The sequence below is a fragment of the Chrysemys picta genome, chromosome 2 (assembly GCF_011386835.1).
Source record: "Chrysemys picta bellii isolate R12L10 chromosome 2, ASM1138683v2, whole genome shotgun sequence".
NCBI lineage: Eukaryota > Metazoa > Chordata > Testudines > Emydidae > Chrysemys > Chrysemys picta.
The window spans coordinates 242,817,840-242,840,712 of record NC_088792.1 but is presented as its reverse complement, the minus strand read 5'-3'; positions in this window follow the sequence as shown (position 1 = coordinate 242,840,712).

The window sequence follows — 22,873 nt, the reverse complement described above, 5'->3', positions numbered from 1 at the left end:
TTACAAAGGAAATACACCATAGTATATAATTCCAGAAGGAGTCTTGAGTCAAACAGTGTGTCCACAGAATTCACCAATAAACTTTGCTCACTTCCTACTCCTTTTAAAACAGATTCTAATTCTGCTTCCCAATGGCTTACTCAGTAGAAAAAATAAAGGCAACTGGATCATGAAGAGAAGATCCTTTCATATGGAATTTTCTGTTTAGCGTTTTGTAATGTTCTGCTGTACAGTAACTTGTAGGGCTTGGGGATTCCTTGGTGCCTAATGCAAATGGTTTTCTAAACATTTTTCTTTCTAGAGCTGTGCAGCCCTTTTCTACAGTACAAATTTTCTGTGCTAGTCATAATAATGCCTTGGGGATGACCCTCAGAAATACTGAAGCAGACCAGCGATTAAATGAAAACTCTACATCATACAGCTGCCGAGAGCAGCAGTTTGCAAATGAAAATAGTGCTGATGGTGCTTTTAGGCAGCAGCACTGGATTTTGATGGTTTTTATTAAACATAGTGCTGGTTGAAAAACTTCCTCACTGAAAAATTTATCAAAAATGAAAAATTTCCTGGGAAAAATGTCATTTTTAAGAAAAAAAAAGGTGTTTATGGGAAAATTGAAATAAAACAAAACAAAAAAATAATTCCAGTTTTTTAAAACTTTTCAATTTCAATACTTTGGATTTTACTTTCCCCCCCTTTCTGTCATTGCTTTCCTTTTTTTTTTTTTTGCCACTGAATGCAACAAAATGAATGATGTTGAGAGTTCTCTTTGCTTCCCTGCTTCCTTTTTTCATATCTCCTTTTTCCACACTGTAATGTTTTAGTTTTCAAAACCAGAAGTGAAAGCAAAATTTCAATTCCAAATGAAACAAAAAGAAAATTTCAATTCAAATTTAAATGAGAAATTTCCATTTGTTTTGTTGTAAAAATTTCCCATGAAAAATTAAAAAGTTTTGAAAAAAAAAATTTGGCTTGAAATTTTTTGTGGGGGGAAAATGGACTTTTTGACCAGCTCTAATTAAATATATGATCATGCAAGCGTGCTTTCTGGGGAACTCCCACTGGCCTCAAGAAAGCCTTGCTCCCCTGGTATGCTTGGCGGAAACTAGTAGGCTGTTTAGTGGCTTCATACAGTTCAAATAAGGTAATCTGATTCTACAAATCACTTCAGAGATCTGATACTGCAAAGGGCTAATATCAAGCAGTTATAGCGTTTTTAAGGATGGCCCAGTTCATTCTTTCTATCCAGTTCATTTCCCATCCCAGAACTGGAACCCCCTTTACTTCATCCCACTACAGCTCCTGCCTATCTTTAGCCTGAGAGACTCCATCTTCATCTCCTTTCTTCTGGTGGTGGACTCACTTCTTCTACCCCTTCCAGATCTCCAATGACTAACCTCAGTCCTGCTCATTCCCTGCCCAAGTTTGACTCCCTCATTGTACCAATCCTGGTATCGAAGATTTATATAGATTGTTAAGTGGATACTGGTATACATTACCAGGTACCATATATGATGGTTCTTGAGTAGCAAAGTAGATTTAACACTTACACCCTTATACATCTCTCTTTGTCTTTCCTCTTTGTTTGGGCCATAGCCAAAAATGTCAGTACAATGTGGTACAAACTTCAAATTGAATTAATGTGCTTTTAATAGTTGCTGAGAAAGATTAACTGGAATTAAAAAGCCAATGTGTTAGGAGTGTTCACATTTCGTTTTCGACTAAAGAATACAACCATAACCTCACGTTCCCAAAGAAAACATTAGGAGAGGGTATTATTTTTCACATTTATTACAACAGTCATTGTGTCTCAGATTCACAGGCGCAGCTGTCTAATATGTACCTACAAAATGCATGTGGCCCTCTGCATGCCATTTTTGCACATAATGGCCATTATTGAAAAATGGGTACCTAGGCAGGCAAATAGCGGCTTGTTTGCCCCAATGCAGGTTTTGCCCATAAAAAAGGTGCTTGCATATTTTTGCAGGCAAAACTTCCTATGAATGCCCACTTTTTCAAAATGTTGCCTTATGAGTCTATTGTTTTTATTATGATTGCTAGGGACAACTAGTGTTATTATAAAGCTGGGATTTACTACTCTAGCGTCTATAGGGGAAATGGAATCAAAAGGCTTGTTTTGTTTTATTGCCATATTGGATATTTTATTAATAAAGAGACATGGGGCCAGATCCTTAGCTGACATAAGTCAACATACCTCCGCTGATGTCGATGGACCTACATTGATATATGCCAACAGGTTTGATATATTGATATATGCCGAGGTTTTGATCCATAATTATTAACCAATGTACTAAACATGAGAATGGCCATACTTGTTGTGATGGGGGTGTATTCCCCACACTGGCCCCTGAGAGGGAAAATTAGGCCAGGTGAGCCTAATTGACCAATTAAGCAGCCAGTAGGGGGGAGAGAGAGGCTACAAGGAGGCCACTAATTGGAGGCAGGCACAGGAGGAGCCTGTAAAAATCCCAAGAGCTGCAAGAAGGGCTGCAGGGAAGGAGTCTGCAGCTACTCTTTGAGGGGAGGGAGAGTGGCTGGCAAACCCAAAGAGAGGGGGAAGTCAGCTATGTAAGAAGAAGCCCAAGGAAACAGCATCAAGGACTAAGACAGTACAGGCCTTGGCTGCATGTTATAGGGTCCCTGGGGTGGAACCCACTGTAGAGGGTGGGCCTGGGTTTCTCTACCACCACTGGGTAGTGGCACCGAGTCTTGGAGATGTCAGTTGGAAGTTGGTCCAGAAGGACTGTGATTTCCCTGGAAGGGGAGGAACTTAGTGACCTGGCTGGAGGGACAAGCCATAAACCAGAAGCTACCACTCTGAGAGAGGCTGCAGACAGAGAAGATGGGTAGAGAGAATGCTGAGGAGGGCAAAGCACCTGGGAAAGCTGATCCCCAGGACAGCCATAAGGAGGCACTGCAAGCAATGAGGAAATCCCATCACACTTAGTCAGACCAATGGTGCAGCTAGCTCAGTAGCCTGTGATCTGATAGTGGCCGGGGCTAGATGCTTCGGAGAAAATGAACAGAACAGGGCAATTTATCAGGCGATCCATCACCTGCTGTCCAGTCCCAGCTTCTAGCAGTCAGAGACTTAGGGGCACCCGGAGCATGCGGCTGCATCTCTGACCATTCTGGCTAATAGCCTCCAAGAACGTATCTAATTATTTTTTAAACCCAATTTTACTTTGGACTTCACAACATTCCCTGGCAATGAGTTCCACAAGTTGACTGTGCATTGTGTGAAATACTTCCTTATGTTTATTTTAAAACTGCCGCCTACTAATTTCATTGGGTGACTCCTGGTTTGTGTGTTATGTGAAGGGGTAAATAACACTTTCATATTCACTTTCTCCATACTATTCATGATGTTATAGACCTCTATCATATCCCCCTTCAGTTGTATCTTTTCCAAGCTGAACAGTCCCAGACTTTTTTATCTCTCCTTATGAAAGCTGTTCCATATCCTTAATCATTTTATTGCTCTTTTCTGTACCTTTTCCATTTTTAATATATCTTTTTTGAATGGGTCAACCAGAACTGCATGCAATATTCAAAGTGTGGGAATACCATAGATTTATATAGTGGTATTATGATATTTACTGTCTTATTATCTATCCCTTTCCTAATGATTACTGACATTCTGTTAGCTTTTCTGACTGTCACTGCATATTGAGCAGATATTTTCAGAGAACTATCCACAATGACCCCAAGATCTTTTTCTTGAGTGGTAACAGCTAATTTAGACCTCATCATTTTGTATGTATTATCGTGATTATATTTTCCAATGTGCATTACTTTGCACGTATCAACATTGAATTTCATCTGCCATTTTGTTGCCCATTCACCCAGTTTTGTGTGATCCCTTTGTAACTCTTCGCAGTCTGCTTTGGCATGGTCTTGAATAATTTTGTATCATCTGCAAACTTTGCCACCTCACTGTTTACCAATTTTTCTAGATCATTTATGAATATGTTGAACAGCATTGGTCTCAGCACAGATCCTTGGAGGATCCTGCTATTTGCCTCTTTTCACTGTGAACACTGACCATTTATTCCTATTCTTTGTTTTCTATCTTTTAACCAGGTACTGATCCATGAGAGGATCTTGCCTCTTATCCCATACCACCTTTCTTTGCTTAACAGCTTTTGTTGAGATCTTGTCCAAGGCTTTCTGAAAATCAAAGTACACAATATCTACTGGATCCACCCTGGTCCATGTGTTTGTTGAACCCCTCAAAGAATTCTAATAGATTGGTGAGGCATGATTTCCCTTTACAAAAGCTGTGTTGACCCTTACCCAACATATTGTGTTCATCTATGTGTCTGATAATTCTGTTCTTTACTATAATTTCAACCAATTTGCCTGTTAATGAATTTAGGCTTACTGGCCTGTAATTGCCAGGATATTCTCTAGACAAACTGCACAAATTTCTATTAGATGTTCCTTATTATTGTTATAATTTTTAACAAGGAAGATAATACTTACAATTCTTAGCCTTGTAAGATGTTGCATAATTCCTTTTGCTTATACAAAACACACATTGTATGAGACATGGGAAATGTTTGCAGTGAACCATAATTTTGTTCAAATTGAGTTTGGATTTAAGGTTTGCAATATTTTGCGACTCTCACAAGGGAAAACTTGTACAGCCAGGAAACATTCTCCTTGACCTATGGCCAACTTTCCTTCTTCCTCTCGCTGGTCTGTATCTTCCACTTTAACATCAAATCACAGCACCCCTTTTTTGCTGTTGCCATCATTAGGTGGCTCAATTGCCTCATCCCCATTTTTGCTGCCTTATAGAAAAGTGCCATCAGTTCATGTGCCCATCTTCTAACTTTTGGAGAGGCAGTGGATTACGAGGCAGGGCCAATGCCTGAACTAAAATGGTCCTGAAGAGATCAGGAAGAGGCCTATTTTCCCCACAGTCCAGACAGCAGGAGGGGCAAATCTTCACTCTCATGTTGTAGTGGGCTCTGCACTAATCCCAGGGACAGACCATAAGGCCTAGTATAGTAGCTGGGGAACCTTTGGGGCTTCCCTAACTATCATATAGAAGGGAGAGAAGCCCCATAGTTTTTAAAATGCAATTGTCGAGGAATCCTTGAGAGTTCCCTGGCTATCATGACAGGCTTTATTGGGGCCATCTGCCCTAAAGGCTTTGTGCACAGCTGGCTGAAACAAGAGAGGAGTTTTCTTCTGTCTCTGCCCTGCAGGAGGTTTTGATGGCTTCCTGCCCAACTGCCAGAAAATGATGAAGTTTGCAGGGGACAATGACTATGCTTGGAAGTCCCTCTGAAGGTGGAGTGAGAAGGTAGTCTGAGTCCCTGAAGACTCAGCAGGTGAAGAAGGGATGTTCCCTTGGAAGTTTGAGGCTGTAAACTCAAGTGGCTAATACCTCATGATCCAAACCCTGCACGATTCACACATCACTCTTTTCTTCATTAAGATTCTGCTTCATTTTTATGCTGGATTAAGTTTATCAGCAAACAAGTCCTATTCATTTTGAGTTTGGCACATTAAAATTAAAGGGTTGCTCATACATGTGTACAGGATTTATAGGGTTATACCAAGCAGCCTCAAATGGCAAATCACACTGGCAACAGAAACACATTTGCCATTTCTGTGTTCTGATGAGATATTGTAATAACATGGTTATTGTGCAGTGGGGAATTGCATCAAAATTATATCAAGGTGACTTTTATCAAATCATAACAAAATACATTAGATCCACAAAGAAAACAAAATTTTGGGATGAAATCTTATTCTAAACCTACACAGCAGTATGTTGGGATAATAGTGTCTAGGTGAGCTGTGGTAGGCCTGGTACAGAATGTAAGAACTACTAATATTAGGGAATCTTGCAATACCTATGACAATGAGTCAGCTTTCTGTGCTGCTTTAGATCTAAATAGTGGCTTTGATTTAAAAATACAATATGTGAACTGATTAGTCTATAAGATGGTCTCTTATGCTTTGGAATGTGGTTGCTGATGGGGGTTGCTATGCCACTCTTATTCTTTGGATTTTTATGTACTGTACCTCTAACTCTCTAAGGACTCTGCTTTCTGCAGGCACAGGCAACCATCTTATGTTGTTTCAGGGCAAAATATTAGAGAAGACACTCACACGCGCTGTGCTCTCTCAAGACGGCTTTACTTTTGTTCTCTCTCTCTCTCCCTCCTTCTCTCTCCCCCCACCTCCTTTATTTTTTGGCCTCCTAATAGAAAATATAGGTAATTCAGAATGAAAGTAACCTGTTCTGAAAATTGGCTACCTCATTTATTTCATATCTTTTTGTCTTCTAAATCAGAAATGTTACATTGATGTAACAGGGATTTTTGCATTAGATAGAAATTTAGTGCTATTTTATCATTCTAATTCTCAGGATTCCTTTGTGTGTGCTGGGTGTGATTGCAAAAGCAAAGCTATAACCAACACAAACAGAAGAGTGAAGGATTTGTACTAGGAATTTTCACATATTGAAAATAATGTATTGAGATCAAAGGGTAACGTTACATTTTCACTGATTTACAACTTTTTATGTTACAGCAACACACTTTAATAATATTTACCTCTTTTTTTTTGTCTTCCTTTTGCCAGGACATGCAGTTTCTTTTCTTTTGCCTGTACTCATGATGACTAATGTATAATTGTCAAATTTACAGCACCAGTGAAGATGCTTCAGAATTCCTTGCTTTTTTAGAGTAGCTTCTATCTTTTGCCACTAGCAACTTTTTCTTTGTGGGTCTGATCTAGTCAGGGCCGGCTCCAGGTTTTTTGCCGCTCCAAGCAAAAAAAAAACCGAAACCAAAAAAACGGCGTGCTGCCGCCGAAGCAAAAAACAAAAACAAAAAACCAGAGTGCCGCCACTTGAAAAGTGCCACCCCAAGCACATGCTTGGAACGCTGGTGCCTAGAGCCGGCCCTGGATATAGTGCCCTTTGAGTACAATGGAAAGACTCATACTGACTTCAACAGGAGTTGGATCAGGCCCTACAATGCTTTCCCTCAGGATGGAACAGTGAGGAAACATTTTCCCACACTTCCGTGTTACTGTTTCATGGGTCTAAAATAGCGATAGTCATCATGATTCGTTCTTCTCAAAACTATGTGCGTAAGTAGCATAGGACACCAAGTTTTACTTCACCCAAGAGGGGTAACAAATCTTATATCTGCTTATGAGTATTATATTCCATTATTTCTAAATGCTTTACTTTTATTAGTTTATTTATTGGGTGTTTTCCATGCAATCATTGTCTAGTGCATAGCTTTTCATGGTGATTCAAGGCTTGATCCTGCATCGCTGAGGTCAGTGGAAATTCTGTTATGCACTTCAATGGGAGCAGGAGTGGAGCCTTAATGAACTCTTAAGCTGGTTTAAGATGATCTTCTTTCCTTAAGAAGTTTTCATTTGAGAAGGTGGCTAATGATCTCCTGAGCATTACAGCAATTTTCCTAAACTTATCCAAAGTATAAGGACATGGTTGATGCCTTTGATACCAGCAAATCAAATCTCTATTTTAAATAGATTCAGATGTATTTAAAACACAAGTATCCAAGTGTTTGATGGCCATAATAGAAATTTCATGGTTATATAACGTTATTCTCTCTAATCTTGAGAACATTCTATCTTGGGTCATTTCCAGCACACAGGGGAGTTGTGGAAAGGAAAACAGAAAGGCCTTTAGAAAAAAAGATTAAAGATCTGCATAGCTAAATCAACTTCTGTTTTCCATCCTGGACAGTCTTTATTCAGCCGATCCTATTGAAGTGATGTCACACACTTAAGAATTATCACAGAAAAGCTGCCCCAGTAGTAAGACTTGCTACGGTGGGAGGAGTTAGGCCCTAATCCTGCAGTTCTCACATGTACAGGAATCCCATTAATGAAAAAGGAAGTTCTGTGTATATTAAGAATTTCAGAGATAAGTCTTTTATTTAAAGAGACACCGCACAGTTCTCCAGTCTCTGGGCAGCTGGGGATGCCTACATGATGGAGAATGTGACACTCTGTGTGTTGCCTGTTGGGAAGGGAATGGGAAAGATTATGGGGAGGGGCTGTGCTGGTGAGCTGCATGCAGATTAAGCCCCCATATCACAAGGAATAGGAAGAATTATGGTTTTTAAAAAAGAGAGGAGAGATGCCAGCCCAGAACAGAAGGGGAATAGTGAAAAATCAAAGATCCTCAGGAAAATCGAAGCCTAATATCCTTATTTCCCGGTCTTGCATTCCTTTGGTTGCAATTGAGAGCATGAGTACAGAGGCAGCTCAAGGCAGTCTGCCACCCGAGGCAAAACTTCAGTGTGCTCCCTCCCTCCTCCCCGAAGTTCTCAGCCATGGGGAGGGATGTGGTGGTAGGGGTATGGCGAGCTTTCTGCTGGTTCGTTGGTTATGGTAGAAGTGTGTGGGGGAGGGGAAGCATTAGATTGCAGTGCCATTTACTCAATTTTGGCACGGCTGCCTCTCCATCATGACGAGGGGCAGCTGTGCTAAATTTGAGTGAGTGACATTGTGACCTGGTACACACTGTTTGGACGCAGGGCCTCCTGCAAAGCCAGTCTCTGAGCAACCTAAGGAGCACAGCTGGCCTGTCTGATTGACTACACCGCCTGATTGGTTGAAAGAATCAGCAGACTGGCTCTTAAACCCAGCAGCTGCTCAAAGCATTTGCTCATGGGTGTGTTAGCTCCTGTGTCTGCTTGTTCCCAGCCCTGCTCCTGCCTTGCCTTGCTCCAAGAAACCCAGCTCTGACCCTCTGCTCCAATTCCTGACTTCTAACTTTGTCTCTGTCCCTTGTCTCCAGCATCTGGGCTTTGGCTCCAGCTCTGACCCTGGGCTCCACGTCCTGACTCTGGCTCTGACCCTCGGCTCCAATTCCTGGCTACTGATGTCTGCTCTAACAATTAGGCCTGACTCCTGCTCTAGGCATGACTGCCCACATCCTGGTCATGGAAACATGAGGTTGCAGCTCCACTCAGGTTTGTGCCAGCCACCCCTGTGCTGCTGCTGCTAAGCAGAACTTGCTGCCCTAGGCAGCTACATAGTTTCTCTACAGCTAGCAGCCCCTACATGAGCGAGAAATATGCACTCTGATGTCTAGTCTTTGGGTGCATTTTGTCTAATAAAAACAGGTTATGTATTGTTGCTCTCTCATATATGTGTTTGTGTGTGTATATATATATATATATATATATATATATGAGAAAGCAAGAATACATAATCTTATATATATAATGAATATATATATAATGATCCAGACTGGAATATCACCAAAGGTTGCAGGTGTTTGGATCCATAGTTTTATTTTGAGTCAGTCTATCGAGCTTATCTTTTACCTTTATTTTATCAATCTAGTTTAAGGTATTTATAGGGCACCAAACACTGTAGTATGTAGGTACCAGTGATGCACTTTGTGCAGCATAAAGGTTTTGTTGGCATGAGTTGGAATGGCTGCGTTACTTTTGCGTGGGGAAATAATTTCAGAAGGATATTTCAAATGAACTCCAATAAAATCTTTATGCCACATCACATATTGTGTGTTCAATACATGCCACATACTCTGCAGAAAATCATTTTAGGAATATTTTACTTTTTCAAAATCTCTAAAAACAACCTACAGTAGCTTTGCTACACGTGATGTTGCAGTTTTAAAGTCTGGGAATCTCGAGTAGGAGAAGAGAAGTTATTTCACTTTTGTATTGGCACTGGTATGATTATTGCTGTAATAATGTGTCCAGTTCTGATGTCAGTAGTTCAAGAAGGAAGTTGATAAATTTGAGAGGATTCAGAGAAGAGTCACAAGAACAATTAAAGGATTAGAAAACATGCCTTATTGTGATAGACTAAAATAGATCAATCTATTTAGCTTAACAAAGAGAAAATTAAGAGGTGACTTGATTACAGTCTATATAAGTAGCTACATGGGGAACAAATATTAAATAATGGTCTGTTTAATCTATCTGAGAAAGATATACATGATCCAGTGGCAGGAAGCTGAATGTAGACAAATTCAGAGTGGAAATGTTTAATGGTGAGAGTAATTAACCACTGGAACAATTTACTAGGGATTATGGTGGATTTTCCATCACTGACAATGTTTAAATCAAAATTGGATTTCTTTCTAAAAGATATGCTCTATGGGTTAGTTCTATGGCCTGTGTTACACATCAGGTCAGACTGGATTATCACAGTGGTCCCTTCTGGCCTTAGAATCTATGTATCTATAATATTTGTTTAGGGATGGAAACAAAGGCTGTAACTGTTTCTAGTTCTTTTGTGTCACATAATACTGGACCTTATTTTACTTGTTACGTACACATGACAATAGTGTGTGATATTAAAAAGGTAAAAGTCCAGACCCTCTGTATGTATTATACAGAAACATTTCATGTATTCTGCACACACTTTGAATGATAATATCCATTGGCTAAGTTGTTTGCTGGCTTTTTCCCTATTGTCACTGTAGACAAGTGGGAGAAGCTGACAGTTACAATCTATTGAGCTTCCAAACCTCTTGTTTTCATGTGAGTTTGCCAGCTACACAGCTTCCATACTGGGTGACTTCTAATAAAAGATTTAAACATTCCTTTTATCGAAACCTGAATTTGTATCCATGGTATCTGAAATTTCTTTTATTTGTTTTCTGCTTGCCCTTGATTGAGACTTAGGTTTTGAGACATTTGGAAACAAGTCATGAATGCTTTTGGAAATCTGTATTTGCCTTAGTATTCGTCCTGGAAATGTTTGTATGGCCATTTTGAAAGCTCTTTGTGCCTTTGGAAATTATCCAATCAGAGAGCAGAACCAATACCATGTGACCTAGGTGACCTGTCGGAGTATGAATAGCGAATTATGAACAGAGAATACTTGAAGCAACAATGGCAAGCAATATTTTTTTGATTTAGTTATCCTGCATACAATGTTGTCTCCATCAGGGAGCTGAAACAAAGCCACCAGCATTGTTGGAGTGCCGTTTTACTTTGTGAAATAGATTTTAAGACTTGGGTTTCTTTCCTGGATCTTCTCTGGATGCTGAGTTTGTAGGCATGATATAGGCAGATTCTGCAGATGCCCATTCAGATCTAGGTGTTCAAGTTGCCATTCCCTGAGACGCATTTCCATTTTATGACTATCATTATTATTTATGTTTCAGAAGTGCCCCAGTCGGGATCCATTCCCAATTGTGCTAGGCGCTGTACAAACACACATGAAGACATAGTCTCTGCCTCAAAAGGCTTACACTGTAAGAACAAAGTGCCATCCAAAGGGCATGAAGGTAGGGATGTGACCAAACATTTCCATTTTGTATATTCATGTGCACATTTGCAATTATTAGAAAAAAAAGTAAACCTAAAAAACTGGATCCTATATAAGCTGCCCCCGCTTTTTTTGGCCATAGTTTTGAGTGTATACATCAGTGTGTTTGGTATTTCTGCTGCTCCAGTCATAGGGCTGTAGCATGGGCTGCAGGCTTTTGTGCTCAGGCTGCTCGGCACCCAAACAGTGATGCCATTCTTTGAATGATTTCTTATTTATTGTTTAGCTTCCGGAAGCTTTTCCAGTGAGCCATGGCCTCACAAAGTTCCCATGTACGCATACATGATTTACAGTGTTAACCCCTTTGATTGTCCTTATACTGCAACTGGCAGGTACAAGCCAGGTCAAGCAACCTCTTTGCATTGTGTAAATAAAACAGAAAAGTTCAATGACTTACAGTTGTGTTTATAGGCTATTTATTGTGCCACTTAAATAGGAGCCAATCAGTGCTTTCAGACAAGACCGGGTTCAGAAACACTGTTCTTCAGTTATCTTGAAGAATAGCATTTAAATAGATTTATAAGCAGCTGAACTTCTGTTACACTTCTTGTTGTATAAACTTTTTCCCTGTTGTATAAACTTCTTGTTTATAATAATATGGGTACAGAGGGTCTCCTTCCTGTTAAAAGAATTTTCCCACTGTTGAATTTTTAGGGACAAATTTTCACTGCCTCTCTTTAATTGCACTTGCAAAATCAGGAGCATCTCTGGTTCGATGCACAGAACAGATAGGTGCACCTACAAAACTCACAGGTCCAAGTGCAAAGCAGATAACTGGTAATCACCTAAGTAATCCAGGCAACTGGAAAATGGAGGTACTTGTAAATCTTGTGGGTGCAGACCAACAGGCTGGCTGAAAAAGTAGGTGTTTTTGCATGCAGTGCTGGGGTAAGGCACAAGTAGGGTGACCAGACAGCAAGTGTGAAAAATTGGGACAGGGGTAGGTGGTAATAGGCGCCTATATAAGAAAAAGCCCCAAATATCAGGACTGTCCCTATAAAATTGGGACATCTGGTCACCCTAGGCACAAGCAAAGCCAGCAGCCACATGGAGCCTTGATGCCCAGTATCAGCTCTGAAGCTCAGGTGCAGCCTCTGTTCCCTCTACTCCTGTTGTCAGAATGAGAGAGATTGCTGCTGCCAGACACTCTACCTCTTCCCTTGGGATCAAAAAGAGAGGCTCTGATTTAGGGGACTCCCCTGTAACACAATCATAGGCACAAGCCACAAACTTGCCAGCTAAATTATGCCAGGCATGTGGGGAGAGATTCTTGGAACATACAGGCCAGAGGTGCAAAGGTAGCTTTAGGCCGCCATTGTGCCATTGGGATTCTGGGCTGCCATTGTGACTCCTGATCTAAATTAGAGCAGCCAGGGGCTTTAATTTGCAGCAGCCTTCTGAGTGCTGCCTATAAGCTGTTCTGCAACCTGGGACATCATGGAAGATCTGTAGCACACAGCACTCCCCTGATATGCCTCTGTATCCCCAGCATGCCCACTGTGTTGGAACTGGTGGTGGTGGCAGCCCGGGGCCACTTATGGCAGCAGTATACAGTGCCTGCATTTGGGAAATTCTCCCTGGACAGCTGCAGGGTATTTACAGCTGTGTATGCCACTAGAGCAGCAAACATGCAAGGGCCATAGTGGGGGAGCATGGGGTGGATCCCACCTCTGGAGAAAGACCAAAGATTCCAAAGTCCCAGCCATTTCCCACTGGAGTAGCGTTGTTATGGAAAGGGTAGGTAGAAGAACGAAGGAGTTTCTTTTGCTGAGGAGATGCTGATGTTCCTGGACATCCTGATGTGTTCCACAAGTGAGTGCTGGTTTAGTGGATGCCAAGAAAGCTCTGCGTCCTGTACAAATGAGTTTTATTCTTGTGCTTGAGAGTGTTATTATTTCAGTGGAACATATCTGTCACGAGTGATTATGGTGAAGCAGGGTTATGCAGCCCTTCAAGTAACTCAATCCCATGGAGTACTCTGAAGATGCAGAATGAAACCTTGAATGTAAGCTGGTATTCAGTGTGGAGCCAGTTAACATTTAAGTGCTAGTTAAACACTGGGGTGATGTGCTCTCAGCTGTTTGTATTGATGACCATATGGACTGCTCAGTTCTGAACCAACCAGCTATACCTTGTTAGGGTTCTGGTTTCATACCGAGGTACAGAGAATTTCAGTAATCAAGCCTGGAATTCATGAATTGAAGAGGAGAGGGCAGAGCCATAGATGTAAAGGGGGATTTTTCATGGCTCTATTAACTAGTCATTTTTATTGTTTATTGATGTTTTCGGGGGGAGGGGGGAATAGGACATGGTTGTCAAGAAACAGTGGAATTTCAAAGAAAAGAAAATGTTTTTAAAAGACTTTAGTTAAAGTTTAAACAAAAAACATCTAGCTCTAAACTGAAATGCAGTGCTTAAATTCCTCATGCAATGTACCAGGACTAATTTGATTTTGAAAATGTGGTGTCTGAGGGGGATATTATTTTAAATCAGCTGTTCTATAATGACATTTTCAGACTCATTGCTAGACTTTGTGAATTATTCAGCCTCACTAGAGTGAATCACTTGCATTATTTACAGCTCTTTTTGGCTATAAAACAGCAAATGACTATCTCCTGGGACTCTGTCCCAAAGCAGTCACTATTCTTACCCCTATTGAGAGCCTTAGCTAAAATAAGGAACGCCACATCTGCAACATATAAATTTATTCTGCAGTCCTCCAAAATAAGACTGGATAAATATGGAAAACCTTTGGGGATGGGATGTGGGAGGTGCAGTGAATGAGGACATGCAGGGAAGAGTCTTTAAAAATACCAGTAGGTCAACAATGTATTTGAGGCAGAAACTTTAGTCAACAGTAGAGTTTATGTAGAACTTTCTTTTGGTTTCCTGGCAAGATACAAAGACTAAATATGTGTATTATAACGAGTGTTGTAAAGACAGAGAGCTTAATATACTTGTAGGGGTACTATTCTGTCATTGTTTCCTTTTAAATCTAATGCACCTTCTTCAATCCTAAAAATTAACATACTAGGGGATTTGAAGTATGAAATATACCATCTATTAAGACAAATAAATTAATTCTGGTAAAAGTGAGTCTAGCATGGATTCCTAAGAGACTTGATCATTTTAGGGTTACATCTTGAGACACAATGAGCACATGAATCTCTACTGAAGTCACTTCTCTGGAGAGTGGTCATTTGGGGAAGTCCCGGGTTAGTGGTGGGGTCATGTGGGGGGTGGTCACAGGGATTACTCCCCTGACTCCCAGCTTCTCCCCCCACCCCAAAATTTCCCCACCAGTTGCTGTCCCGGTCCGTCAGGGTAAGCCACTAGTGGGCCAGGACATTTTGTTTACTTAGGTTTACCTCTGTGCCTGTGGACGCTCGAGGTAAACAAACCATCTCGGCCCGCCAGCGGTTTATCCTGATGGGCCAGGAGCCAAAGTTTGCTGACCCCTGAATTATAGGGTTGGCTTATGGATGGGTCATACAAATTTTCCATTTTTACTTATCAATCTTGGGGTGGGGGGGTCATCTTATAAACAGCTTATGATCGAGTATATACGGTAATATATATTGGGCTCAGTCCTCAGCTGAACCTAATCACAGTTCATGGCCAGAGCCAAAGTTAGCTCTAAGCCATCTTTCTGTCTCTCCTGCTGCTGTGGCTTGTCTAATTTATGCCAGTTTGTAATTACCTCATTGAGGCCATTTCACCAATGAGGATCACTGGAGCACACTGCACTCTGGTCTCACCCCCGGACCACACCCCACTGGGGAGCAAGGAGGGGCTGTCTTAGAGCCAGCTATGCCAGCTGAGGAATCTCTTACAGCGGGGGAATACTCAGCTTTTCATTTAGGGATCTCAAACCTGCCCTATGTGCTGCTCTGCTGATGTGACGTGACCTTAGCCAAGGGCGTGATTTGGCCCCTTGTTTTTTGCTTGCTAAATCATGGTATCACAGGACTGGAAAGGACCTCAAGATGTCATCTAGTCCAGTCCTCTGTACTCATGCCAGGACCAAGTATTATGTAACCATTGTGTTTATGATGCTGACATTATAAAGCCCCCAAAGTTCCATTCTGCTGTTTTTGACTGCCCTCCATCTGGCTATCTCTTCTACTCAATGACCCAGCACCAATTTTTTTTAATGGAAAATTTGGGTTTTCCTCGTTTCTGAGGAAAATTTTGATGTCTTGTCAAAAAAAATTAAAAAAATAAAATAAAAAAGCTTTGGCCAAAAAGTCTGTTTTGTTTGAGAAATTTTAGCCAGAAATGATATTTTTCACAGAAAAACACCCTTTTTCTGACCTGCTCTAGTGCTGGTTTAACAGTGACACAGACATACAAGGGCAGGCCAGTGGCCACTAGTAGGAGATGTAGGATGGATCAACAGAGGTTTATAACAAACTGTTTACATGATTTTAGGAAGCATGAAGTATTGGGAATTAATGGTGAAATGGGGGGAAAGTGGGCAGAGGAGGGGGTGCACAAGTTAACAGTAATTGTGGAAAGTGGTGTATTTTATTACTGTTCAGACAATGTGAAATGGGTTAAATACTGTGTACTGATATGTGCCAACCTCAGGTGCATTTCTATATGACTGGCTTTAACCTTGCTGAAGCAAAAGAGTCTTCAAACCAAAGGTGATATAAGGCATCAGACACTGAACATTTCTCCTCAAAGACTGGAGTAAAGGTCTGGAGTTGATGAAACATGCTGGTTTATGTACTGCTTTCCCCACAATGACTGTATGAAATGATACATACTGCTACTTCCCAGAACACGATGCTTCTTTCTGCTCACAGCTGATGGATTTGGCTCTTCTGCAAAGTGTGCTGGCTACGTTAGAAAGGGATGATTCCCAGGCTGGTGTCTGAATATACATTTAATACTATGTGGGAGAATTACAGGATTCTCGTGTGCCTGGGAAAGAGTCAGCCAATAGCCTTCCTTCCTACGTTTTTCTCAAACTGGGGGTCAGGACCTCTCGGGGTCGCGAGGTTATTACATGGGAGGGTCGCAAGTTGTCAGCCTCCACCCCAAACCCTGCTTTGCCGCCAGCATTTATAATGGTGTTAAATATATTAAAAAGTGTTTTCAATTTATAAGGGGGGTCACACTCAGAGGCTTGCTATGTGAAAGGGGTCACCAGTACAAAAGTTTGAGATTCACTGGTCTAGCACATCTGTTGGAAGAAGTGCAAAGGGTGTGGGCAATTGAGGTCAAATTCAGGGGTGATATAAGAAGCTGTGCATCAGCCAGTGGATGTAAACTACACTGCAAGGGCTAGATCATGGCATTTACTGGTAGCCACAGTCCTGAGTGAAGCCAAACCATTCCAGGTATTGCTGCCTTTGGAGAGACAGTCTCCCCATGTGCTGTACATGGGTGGGGGGCGGGGATGGGGGAGAGTACGCCCACTGTATCATTGACCCACTACCTGCAGCTCACCAGCTTTACAGTTTAGTGCAGAATGGATGTAGGGCTATAACAGTGTACTGCTTCTGGGGCGGATATATATGTCCCTGCATTCTGCTATGGGAGCCATTGTCTGACCTTCACCACACAACATTCCTCTTTGTAGTGACTTGCACTCTTGGGGATGCATGGAGTTAGCAATTCTCATGCTCCCTCAAACACAGGGACAGGAAATATTCCTGACTCTTGCACATGGTGCATGCATAGGGAATAGGGAAATCCCTTGAGCCCCCCCTCCTACACTGGCAGAGCTGAAAGGTGGGGTTGTAGCTTCTCCATTATCAATTCTAAAGTTTCACTACTCTTTATCTGTTGTAACATTTTCAAAGCAATGTGAAGACGTGAAATCCACTTTTAATCCAGCTTTACCAGTGAACTATTTTTCTCCTTTGGAACATTACATGGTTTGAGAGAGGCCAAAGTTCCAAACATTGCTACAACTTTTTTCCATTTTTCCATGCCCCCTTTGAGGCACCTTAAACTGGCCTGTTTTTATCTAGGAGTGAGGCACCCATAACTCCCACTGAATACACTGGGAGGAAAGTGATCAGCACTTCAAATCAAACCCAAAGTCTCCTAGGGCAGGTCTACACTAACCCCCCAATTCGAACTAAGGTACGCAACTTCAGCTACGTGAATAACGTAGCTGAAGTTCGAAGTACCTTAGTTCGAACTTACCTCGGTCCAGACGCGGCAGGCAGGCTCCCCCGTCGACTTCGCGGTACTCCTCTCGCCGAGCTGGAGTACTGCAGTCGACGGCGAGCACTTCCAAGTTCGACTTATCTCGTCCAGACAAGACGCGATAAGTTGAACCCAGAAGTTCGATTTGCTTGCCGCCGAACTACCGGGTAGTGTAGACCTACCCTCAGAGTGAAGCATCCAAACATGAAGATACTCAGACTCAGTTTTGAAAATTTTGGCCTAGATAAATAAATGTACTGTTCCATGTCTAAAACTTGAGTCTTCCAGCTGGTAATACAGTAGGCAAATCATTGTTTTTTAATTAGTGGTCTTACCCAGGGAGATCACTGTGCCTTACTGAGTATTTACCCGGTGATAGAGAAAAATTTCCTGGGAGGATGATAAGCATTGCCCTCATGTGGCATTAAATAATCAGGCAAAATATTCTAGTGCTGCCAACAAACAGTGGTCTGAGAATTCTCACGTAGGCTGGGGAGAAGACACTTTAACCTAGAGAAGTTCATTTTAATGTAGTTGTGCATTTAGCTCCTGGCACTCGCAGTGAAGAGTCATTTAATAAATCCTCCCATTTATCAACTGCTTCCTGAAAGAGATCTACACTGGAGTTTCCACTTGGCTTTACCCTAGTTTACTGCTTGATTCCCTAGATTTTATTCTGAGAAAAACACAGAGCTAAACCTACTTTGTAACACATTGAAGGTAACTAAAAGCCAAACTTTAAATACTCAAGGGCCATTAAATAAAAAAGTACCACAAATGTTTTAAAAATGCCTCTGGAGAGGTACAAAGTGGGGACAAATAGATCTTTTGTGGATCAAAATATTGAAAAATTACATGAAGATATTGTCATGCTGGCTGGAGTAGCTCAGAACTGTGAGTGCAACCACAGGGCAGACTGTCAAGAAACAGGGCACAAACCCCAAACTGATTGTGTGTTCTATACTTAGATTTCACCAACCCAGTAATAAGTGTGAGCTCCTAAAATACTGTAACAGCCTTAATAGGGAGTCATAGACAGTCCCCTTCAGCATTCTAGTCTACCTGGCCACCCAGCAAGCTGGACTTTGTGATAGATGGTCACTTTACAGCAAAAATCCCTACAATATTCAGATTACTCCCAGTCCCAAAGGACCAGTCACTTACCCCAGGTCAGTTGTACTTGGATCTCAAACCAAAGACAATGCTTGTAGCCAATCCTGTAACAAGTAACTAAAGGCTTATTAACTAGGAAAAAGAAATGAGCTATTTACATGGCTAAAGCAGATGATCATACACACACAAATGAGGTACAATCTTAGCTTCAAAAGGTGATAGAAGTTCTATAATAAACAAGCTTTTATGTGCTTTAGGGATAACCCAAGACAAGGAGCTTGGTGATCTCTTGCTCATGTTTATCTTTGCCCCTCAGAGTCCAGACAGCATAGAGATACCAATTTGTCTTTAACAGGCATTTTTATTCCCTTCCCGTAGCATTCAAGCTATGAAGGGACACAGGCTTATGCATGTACTCTCTTTAGAGGCATGGGGGAAGCGATCAACAAAGTTATTCATCCACAATGGCTTGTCTGATGTCTGTAGACCAGTGGCTTTCAAACCTTTTTACTGGTGATCCCTTTCACATAGCAAGCCTCTGAGTGCGACCCTCCCCTTATAAATTAAAAATACTTTTTTATATATTTAACACCATTATAAATGCTGGAGGCATTTGGGGTGGAGTTTGACAGCTTGTGACACCCCCCCCCATGTAATAACCTTATGACCCCCTGAGGGGTCCCGACCCCAGTTTGAGAACCCTGCTATAGACCTTCTCTTGTTGAGGAAAAGATAACAACACCTCTTGTAGTAAACTAGCATTTCACACTTGGTAATGTTTCTCCCCTGATTGTAGGGAATTTACGAGACTTAACAAATATTTTTATAGTTACAAGGCAATCAAACATTACCTTATAACATGAGATACAGATATTAGAAGTAGGATTAATACATGCAGCATCCTAGCATCATTCCAGAAAGTCTAAACATAATCTTATGACTGCAGTTTAGTTTAGTTTAATAGTACTAACACACAGGAAAGCCAGACAGGTTTTCAGCTATGCATTTGTCAGTGTTCAGTGAGGTCTAGGGGCTTTGGCATGAGCTGGATCTGGTCTGCCAGCATCACAGATGTGATTGCAATGCAGTGTTATTCCCATGAGAAAATCAACTCAGGTTGCTAATTTGTATTTCAGAGAGAAATTTTATTTCTGATTCTTGAGCAGGGGAGCTACTCTCCACTGATAGGGGCTTTGGCTGGCATGGCTGCACAAAGGAGTAAGAAGGTATAAAGCACCCTCTTATTCCTTTGTCCTGACTACTCAGGTCACGGATAGTACCTCGTGTTGGAAATCAGCCTCTGCAGGATTGCTATATCCCATACCTGACCAGGAGGGTGGGGAGAGTTAGGAAGTGGATCTCCAAAAATACCCCCTCCAATGCACTTGTGAGCATAGTTTCTACACTTGGTCAGGTATTGATTCCCTCCTTGGAGCAGGGAAGACTGAGGTAACATGGTTGGGATCCAGTCTAAAAGTAGGGTGACCCCAAGGTTCTGCCCTGAAAGGAGTGCAGCTCTAGATCTGTCACTTGGAAAGGGTGCCCCTGGGAGAGACCGAGAGAGTGGCCAAAGGTGTGGTGCAGCCCTGAACCATAACATTCTAGATGGATGAATAAATCAATGTTTTTTTAAAAAACAGTAACTGAGCTTTTCACTTGGAAAATGAGTGTTAGCTTTGGTCTTAGAAATCTTACCACTCCTCTGTGCCCCACTCCCCACCTCCATTGCTCTGTCAGCGTGCTTAATGATTTCCCCAGGAACTGAAATTAGAGGGGGGTGTTCGAATTTACGGGATGGAGGGGATTGACCACACTGCATGTAACTAGATGACCCCTGGACGGGGGAGGGGGATGTTCGGGGGAGTGTGGGGAGTTGTTTCCTTCTCTCACAGCACCCTCTGAGCCTTCTTCAACACTGCTCCTCCCTCCCCCAGCCATAACTGCTTTCTCTGAGCTGATCCATAAAGTCACTACCTTCTCTTCCTTCACACCCCTCCTTCCATGACACCTGTATGAAACACGCCAGCTACTACAGGACAATTTGTACTTATTCAGATGTGCTTATTTTGATGATACTAAAAACAAGATCGGCTATGTATATAAAAATGATACAGGTTTGGGCTATAGCCACTCCCCCACCTGGCTGATGCTGCTTGTCCTCCTGGACTAAGACTGTGACTAGCTCAACTGCAGCCATATAAGAGCGTGGGGAAGGGAGCAAGAATTCTCCTCATGTGTGGCTGTGTTAAAGCTATGCACGGTCTAGCTCTGAGTGCTGAGGGGAGTGCAGGAGCTGTGCCAGATGCTTCTCCTAGGGGGCAAGTGGACAGGATGTGGCAGGGGCTAAAGACCCACGAGCCCATCTTCTCACCCATCACAAGCACACTGCAAATTAGGCCCCCAGTACAATACAGGAGCGCTGAGAGGAACTATACTTCTGTCAGGTGTCTCTGAGGCACAGTAGCTCCCCTAGAGCAGCATTCCGATACATTGCCCGTTACTCAGAGCTGTGCGTAAAGGTACAGTCTAGCTCTTAAACTTAAGCTCTTTGGTGGAGGGACCCTGGCAAAATGGAACCCTACTGTAGTATAAATAATATAATGGGCCCTCTTCTTCGCTGCTTTGTTCCTAGTATAGTCACTTATAATAAAATGGTTGTAAAACACCCCCAGATCAGCATGATTGTGTATGTTACACTCACTCTGCAAAATCCAGCCCAGTACATTTATTTTGGCCAATGCTGAAATTCGTGTCAATAGTTGCAATCAGAGTGTATTATCTTAATGTGTGTCGGTTCTAGTCTAGGTTACATTCCAGGACAGATCTACACTATCAAAAGAATTCTAATGGAATGTAGGTCAGCAAATACTATTAGCCCCTCTTTTAGTCTTCAGTGTATGGTGCCACCAGCCTTTTATCAGGGTGTTTCCCACATCCGGCTTTTCCTTTTTCCCACAGCTTAATTTGCAGAAAGCAAGAGATCTGATCTTTGTGCAGTGCCTGCTTTCATTTGTTCTGCCAGCCCTGCTTCTGCAGCAGTGTCATCATTACATATCTCATTAGGTAGTCAAGGTCAACCCTGCACTAAGATCTGCAATATGTGTCACCCTGTGGGTGGCATAATAAAAAGATCTAATTAATGAAGATTTCTATAAATCTTTTATGTCCTCAAAGAGATGGGAAGAAGCTTTCTTTGTCTCTTATATAAGGTATTAGGCAATCACAGATTTTTAAGGGGACAGCCAGCACACGAGCTAGTTGGCATGAGTAATCCCTGGCTGGCATTGAGCCAGCATAGTCATCTATATGCCATCCAATCCGAGCCTACCCCATGGTAGCAGACACATTGGGTCATGCCCAGGGGAGGGAGCATGGTTGAAGCACTGCTGTGCTCTCCTGGTCTTTGGCATAATGGTCCCTGAGGGGGTTATCAACTGATGGACATTAGAGCAGCTCTCAGGCTGCTATAACTTATGCTGTGGATGAAACATGGTGTTAGGGGAGTACAAATGTGGTAAGTAGCCAACCTGAACACTCCTAGCCCTTTTGGATCTGTGTTAAATATAGTTTGGACCCATGGATAAGATCCAATGTCAGTTAGTTTTACCTGCATAAGAACTTAGTAGTGAATTCAAAATTAGTCCAAGGTCAGGACTAGAAATTACTTTGCCATATTGTGCTATCAGTGTTGAAGCAGAACACCCTATGTCATTGTTTGTTTTGTTTTGTTTTGTGTATGTGGGGCATTCTGCTTTAAAATCCATGGCAGGATATGACCCATAGTAAGGATGTGGAAAGCTCAGGACAAGACAGATAAGAGGAATTCCTACAGAATAGAAAGGTTTCTCTCCTCCCCCCCACTCCCACCTTCCAAAGACAATGGATTTACAGGGTCTACATTCTGCCAGATGACATCACGTTAGAGTGATATAACTCTGAAGTGGGCTGTAGTCCACGAAAGCTTATGCTCTAATACATTTGTTAGTCTCTAAGGTGCCACAAGTACTCCTGTTCTTCTTTTTGCGGATACAGACTAACACGGCTGTTACTCTGAAACTTGATATAACTCTGTCTCTTGGGCATGATTGCTCTAGATTGCAATGTGTGAAAAAGATGTTAAGTTGATTTAATGTGAAGATGACCCTTGTAAAGAAGTTGCTTCATTTTGAAAACACACTTCATAAACTGGTGACAATCAACAAGTGTATTGACACTCCAGGGGTCTGAAAGTACAAGTCAAACTGTAAAGGGGACAGAA